Source organism: Eschrichtius robustus, chromosome 3 (assembly GCF_028021215.1).
Source record: "Eschrichtius robustus isolate mEscRob2 chromosome 3, mEscRob2.pri, whole genome shotgun sequence".
Lineage (NCBI taxonomy): Eukaryota > Metazoa > Chordata > Mammalia > Artiodactyla > Eschrichtiidae > Eschrichtius > Eschrichtius robustus.
Window position 1 is genome coordinate 155,075,407 of NC_090826.1, and position 7,090 is coordinate 155,082,496.

Consider the following 7,090-nt stretch of genomic DNA (forward strand, 5'->3'; position numbering starts at 1 on the left):
GCTTTGAAATCAGGTGGTGGGAATCAGCCAGCTTTGTTCTTTTAAAGTAGTTTGTTCCAGGGCCTTAGCTTTTCCATATAGATTTCAGAATCAGCTTGTCAATTTCTACAAAAAATCTGCTGGGATTTTGGTTGAGATTACTTGATGATGTAAATAGTTTTGGGGAGAACTGACATCTTAATATCATCTTCCATTGATGAACATGATATCTCTCCATTTATTTAGGTTTTCTTTTATTTCTCTCATCAGTGTTCTGCAGTTTTCAGCATAAAATCCTTGCACACATTTTGTTAGATTTATCCTTTCCTAAATATTTCATGGGTTTTTTTGGTTTGTTTTTTTTTTAATAAATTTATTTATTTATTTATTTATTTTTGGCTGTGTTGGGTCTTCGTTTCTGTGCAAGGGCTTTCTCCAGTTGCCGCGAGCGGGGGCCGCTCTTCATCGTGGTGCGCGGGCCTCTCACTGTCGTGGCCTCTCCCATTGCAGAGCACAGGCTCCAGATGCGCAGGCTCAGTAGTTGTGGCTCACGGGCCTCGCCGCTCCACGGCATGTGGGATCTTCCCGGACCGGGGCACGAACCCGTGTCCCCTGCATTGGCAGGCGGATTCCTAACCACTGCACCACCAGGGAAGCCCTATTTCATCTTTTCTGATGCTATTATAAAGTACAATTGAGTTTTATAAATTGACCTTGTATCCTGTGACCCTGCTAAACTCAATTATTAATACTAGTCTCTTTTTTGTGGCTTGCTTGAGATTTTCTATATACATGATCATTTTGCCTGCAAATAAAAATGCAAAACTTAAAAATTCAAAGAAAAAGTTTTATTCCTTCCTTTCCAGACTAAGTGTTTTATTTCTTTTTCTTGCCTTTTTTCAATGGCTAGGGCCATCCTAGTATGAGTGGTAGGAGTAGACATCTTTGTCTTGTTCCTGATCTTAGCGAGAAAGTATACCATTAGTGAAAAAACATGCTATCAAGTATGATACAGTTGTAGGTTTTTGGTACATGTTCCTTTAGTTGGTTAAGTTCCCTCCAAATCTAATTTGCTTAGCATTTTTTATCATGAATATGTATTGAATTTTGTCAACACTTTTCTCTGCACCTATTGGGATGATCACATGGTTTTTCTGTTATTGTCTGATAAGGCAAATTGCATTAACTGGTTTTCTCTTTTATTAAAAAATTTATTTATTTATTTTCGGCTGTGTCAGGTCTTATTTGTGGCACGCGGGACCTTTCGTTGCAGTGCTCAGGCTCTTTGTTGCGGTGCACAGGCTTTTCTCTAGTTGTGATGCCCAGGCTCAGTAGTTGCAGCGTGTGGGCTTAGTTGCCCCGCTGCATGTGGGATCTTAGTTCCCCGACCAGGGATTGAACCTGAGTCCCCTGCACTGGAAGGCGGATTCTTAACCACTGGACCACCAGGGAAGTTCCTGCATTAACTGGTTTTCAATGTTGAACTAACCTTGCATTTCTGAGATAAACACCACTTAGTCATGGTGTATTATCTATTTTATATATTGTTAAATTCAATTTGCTTTTGTGTTTAAGGTTTTTTGTATCTATGCTTACGAGGGATGTTGACCTGTAGTTTTTTGTGGTGTTTTTGTCTGGTTTTAGCGTCAGGGTAATAGTTTCAAAAAGTTGGGAAGTGTTTCCTCATCTTTTATTTTCTGGAAGAGTTGTATGGGATTCATATCATTACGTCCTTAAATGTTTGGTATAGTTTTACCTATGAAGCCACCTGACCTGGAAGGTTTCTGTAACTGCCCCCAATTTGGAAATCTTTATCATGTGACCTATCCTAAGGAATTTACAAACTTGCTTAGGGCACTGTTACACATATAATCAACAGAGAAAATAGTACAAGGCACTATATAAATACTAAAGATTAACTGGCATAATAAAAAAGAACAAAATAATGCCATTTGCAGTGACATGGGTGGACCTAGAGATTGTCATATTGAGTGAAGTATGTCAGACAAAGACAATATGACAATGACAGCATGACAGTGATATCCTATATCATATGATACTGCTTATATGTGGCATCTAAAAAAATTCTACAAATGAACCTATTTACAAAACAAACTGAGTCACAGATGTAGAAAACAAACTTATGGTTACCAAGGGGGAAAGGGGAGGGAGGGATAAATTTGGAGATTGGGATTGACATATACACACTACTATGTATAAAATAGGTAACTAATAAGAACCTACTGTATAGCGTAGGGAACTCTATTCAATACTCTGTAACGACCTATATGGGAATAGAATCTAAAAAAGAGTGGATATATGTACTGATATATGTATAACTGACATACTTTGCTGTACAGCAGAAACTAACACAGCATTGTAAATCAACTATACTCCAATAAAAAAAAGAAAAAAAAAAGATTAACTGGCATAAATGCAGAGGGTGGTCTGGGGCACACCATGAAAAAGAAAGACATCATCTGTATAATGGAAGTTGAAGTCCTTAGCCTGACTTTCAATGCTTTCTACAGTCTATCTATCTCTCAGGACTTCAGCCTTATCCCCCAGGACTCCTAGGACTCCTCTGTATTCAAAACCAATAACTTATTGTCCCCTAAGTTCACCTATCTCTACAGCTTGTTTTTATGATAGAAGGTTTTTACTACCAATTCAATTACTTTAATAGATCTAGGACTATTCAGGTTATCTACATTTATTGAGTGAGTTTTGAGAGGAAACTTTTTATAAAGGAATTTTTCCATTTTATGTAAACTATCAAACTGGCATAAAGTTGTTCATAATATTTCTTATTTTAAGGCCTGTATGATCAGTAGAGATACCTTTCTTTAATTCCTAATATTGGTATGATCAGTAGAGATACCTTTTCTTTAATTCCTAATATTGGTAATTTGTGTCAAAGTTTTTTCCTTGGTCAGAAATTTATCATTTTTATTGAACTTCTTAAAGAAACAGGTTTTCATTTCATTAATTTTTCTGTAATGTTTTACTATTTTCAATTTCATCAATTTCTGCTTTTTATTATTTTCTTTTGTCTGCTTGCTTTTGGGTTTAATTTGATATTTTCTAGTTTTTTAAGGTGGAAGTTTAGATTATTGATATAAAAATATTGGTTACATTTTTAATATAAGCATTTCATCATGTCTCAGAAATTTTGATATATTGCATTTTTATTTTTATTAAGCTCAAAATCTTTTCAGTTTCCTTTTTAAATTCCTCTTTGATACATGAGTTATTTAGAAGTGTGTTGTTCACTTTCCAAATATTTGGGGATTTTCCAGTTATTTTTCTGTTATTGATTTCTAGTGTAATTCTGTGTGTACAGATAATATACTTTATATGATTTTAGTTATTTTAAGTTTGTTAAGTTTGTTTGATAGCCCACATATCTGTCTTGGTGACTATTCCACATGCACTTATAAAGTATGTGTGTTCTAGGGACTTCCCTGGTGGTCCAGTGGTTAAGACTCCACACTCCCAATGCAGAGGGCATGGGTTCAGTCCCTGGTCGGGGAACTAAGATCCTGCATGCCTCATGGCACGGCCAAAAAAAATAAAATAAAAAATTTAAAAATCAAAAAAACCCAAAAAAACTTAAAAATAAATCTGCCATCTAGTGGGAGACAGAGCTTCATAAGTCTTTTGCATTTCTGTGTGTCTTGCAAGCAAGGTACTGACTGCCCTTTGTTTCTGACTGTCTTTTTCAAGGATGTTTATTTAGCAAACAGCCTTGGAAGATAGTATCTTTCTAGAGCAAGGAGCAGGCATGCTTACTGCCCACATAAAAAATTTAGTTCTCCAAGTTCAGGGTTTTTCTGCTACAACAAAGCACTATATGTCAGTGTCATGTGGCCCTAGTTGCATTGATCTGTGCTAATTGAGATTTGGGGAACTGGTAGAAAAAACAAAAACTGATACTCTGGGTATTTCCATTGTTAGGAATAATAAGCTGCCCTTCTGTAACTCAAATGTCTCATGTCTTCTGCCAGCATCCATGAAACTGTGACGGCCAACCTGTTAGCTTGCAAGTAGGGTAAAACTTCAGATACTTCACAGTTCTTGAATCCATCTTTCTTGTTTTTTATTAGTCCCATTTCTTCTTTTTATCTATTTTTCTGTCTTTTGGATTGTCTTTATTATGATTCCATTTTATTTATCTATTGGCTTGTTAGCTATACCTCATTTAAAAAGTTTTTTACATGATTCCCCTAGGGATTACAATATACATATTTGACTTATTATAGTTTACCTTCAATAGTATTTTACTGCTTCATGTATGGTGTTAGAACCTTATTCCTCACATTGTTCGTACTCTTTTGTCATACTTTTAGACGTGTTGTAAATTCCTCAGTACGTTGTTGCTATCTTTGCTTTTGATAGTCAGTAACAAGATTCACAAATACCTACCTGAATATCTGGTTGGGAAGTCCCATCTTTTCTGTCTTATCAGTTTTTAACTTTTGGATTGGAAATAATTTTTCAGGTCATTTTTTTTTTTTAAGAGACATGAGGGTTTGTTGTTTTTTTTTTTTTTACCAGGTGGATCTTTTCCTGGCTTCAGCTTGAGATCTTTTCATACGTAACCTTCCCACCTCCTCTTAGAGGAAACCTGAGTGCTGAATCCATTTCTGTATAGGCTCCCTTTTAAAGTGTTGGCTAGTGTTGAGTGTCAAGGAGTTAGCAGCAGGAAAGGCTGGAGGGAAGGTCAATAAGGGCATTTCCTTTTCTCCTTTTCTTAATTTCCTTCAGACAGCTAAAGAAAAGAAAAGGTACTTTCTGCTACAGTCTTTATACCTTGTTTCAACTCTAGAGGGTTCCTTTTTCTATAGATTACATTGTTAAAAACAGTTCGATACGGCATTCAAGGATTTTTAAATTATTACCCATAATCATGGTTCCTTGTAATAGCTGTTTCCTGCTGTCCTTCAGGCTTTGTGCATAACATTCCACTGAGTTGACAAATCATAATCTATGAAACATTTTTTTATGTAGTTTCAGCTTTTTCACTACTATAAATTATGCCACAGTGAACATCCTTTTGCATCTCTTTTGCACTTCGTGAGGTATATTTCCATGAGTGGGTTTGTGTATTTGAAAACTACCAGCATTTATATAGGTAAATATATATATTTACCTATATAAATATATTTATATATATATTTATTATATATTACAAAAATAGGTCAGAAAGAAGAAGAAACCTGGAAAATACATACCCTGGGGTTTGGGGATCTTATAACTTTCCCTAGAGAAAAGAAGGTGAAGAAATTGTATAGACTTGTTGAAGACAGGCTATTGCAAGGAAATTTTCAAAAATTTGTCTATGGATCTCTACTGTTCTTTTTCCAGAGGTTAGTATTTGAGGTTTTAATACCTCTTGATTGGTTTTAAAAAATTTTTTTATTGTGTAAAATACATATAAATTTTCTATATTAACCATTTTTTAAGTGTACAGGTCAGTATTTAATATCACCATCCATCTTCATAGCTCTTCTTTTCATCTTGTTAAACTAAAACCCTATGCTCATAATTCCCACAATCCTCTCATCTCCCCCACCCTGCCACCAACCCCTGGCAATCACAATTCTACTTTTTGTCTCTATGATTTAAGTACCTCATTTAAGTGGAATCATACAGTATTTGTCTTTTTATAACTGGCTATTTCACTTAGCATAATGTCCTCAAGGTTTATCCATGTTGTAGTATATGTTAAAATTTCTTTCCTTAAAGGCTAAAGAACATTCCATTGTGTATATATATATCTCACATTTTGCTTATCCATTCAGCCATCAACAGACACTTGGGTTGCTTCCATGTTTTAGCTATTGTAAATAAAGTTCTGAACATGGGTGTACATATATCTCTTGGAGACCCTGATTTCAATTCTTTTGAGTATATATCCTCAGAAGTGGAATTGCTGGGGCATATGGTAAATCTGTCTTTGATTTTTTGAGGAACCACCATATTGTTTTTCACAGCAACCCTACCATTTTACATTCTCACCAACAGCATGCAACAGTTGCAGATTCTCCACATCCTCGCCAACATCTGTTGTTTTGTTTTTTTGATAGTAGCCATCCTAATGGGTGTGAGGTGGTATCTTACTGTGGTTTTATTTTTTTTCTTTTTAATATGTTTATTGTGGAAAATACATTTAACATGATATCTACCCTTTAACAAAATTGTAAGTGTACAATACTTTTTCCTTCTTTTTATCCTGGATGTATGTTAAATTTTATAGAGTGCTTTCTTTCATTAATGATTATATGAATTTTCTATCTTACAATACTGCAATAATTTACATTAATTGACATTGTGGTTTTGATTTACATTTCCCTAATGATTATTGATGCTTAGCATCTTTTCATTTGCTTATTTGTCATTTGTGTATCTTTGGAGAAATATCTATTCAAGTGTTTGCCCATTTTTTAATCAAATTGCTTTTTGAGTTTTAGGGATTCTCTATATATTCTAGATATTAATCCCTTATCACATATATGATTGGCAAATATTTTCTCCCATTCTGTGGGTTGCCTTTTTACTCTAGATGGTGTCTTTCAGTGCAGAGAATGTTTAAATTTTCACGAAGTCCAGTTTGCCTATTTTTTTCTTTTGTTGCCTGTGTCTTTCATGTCATATCCAGGAAATTATTGCCAAATTCAGTGTTGTGTAGCTTTAATTCTGTGTTTTTTCCTGAGTTTTATGGTTTTAGGTCCTACATTTAAGTCTTTGATTCATTGTATATGGTATTGGATAGGGTTTAACTTCATTTTCTTTTGCATGTGAATATCCAGTTTTCCCAGCACTACTTGTTGAAGACTGTCCTTTCTCTATTGCATGGTTGTGGCACCCTCATCAAAAATAATTTCACCATGTGAAGATTTATTTCTGGGCTCTCTCTATTCTATTGGTCTATATATCTGTCTTTATTCCAGTACCACACTATTTGGAGCTTTGCAGTAAGTTTTGAAATCAGGAAGTGAGTCTTTCATCTTTGTTCTTCCTTTTCAAGATTGTTTTGGTTATTATTCAGAGTCCCTGGTTTTAGGATGGGTTTTGGGTTTTTTTTCTATTCCTGAAAAAAATATCAGGA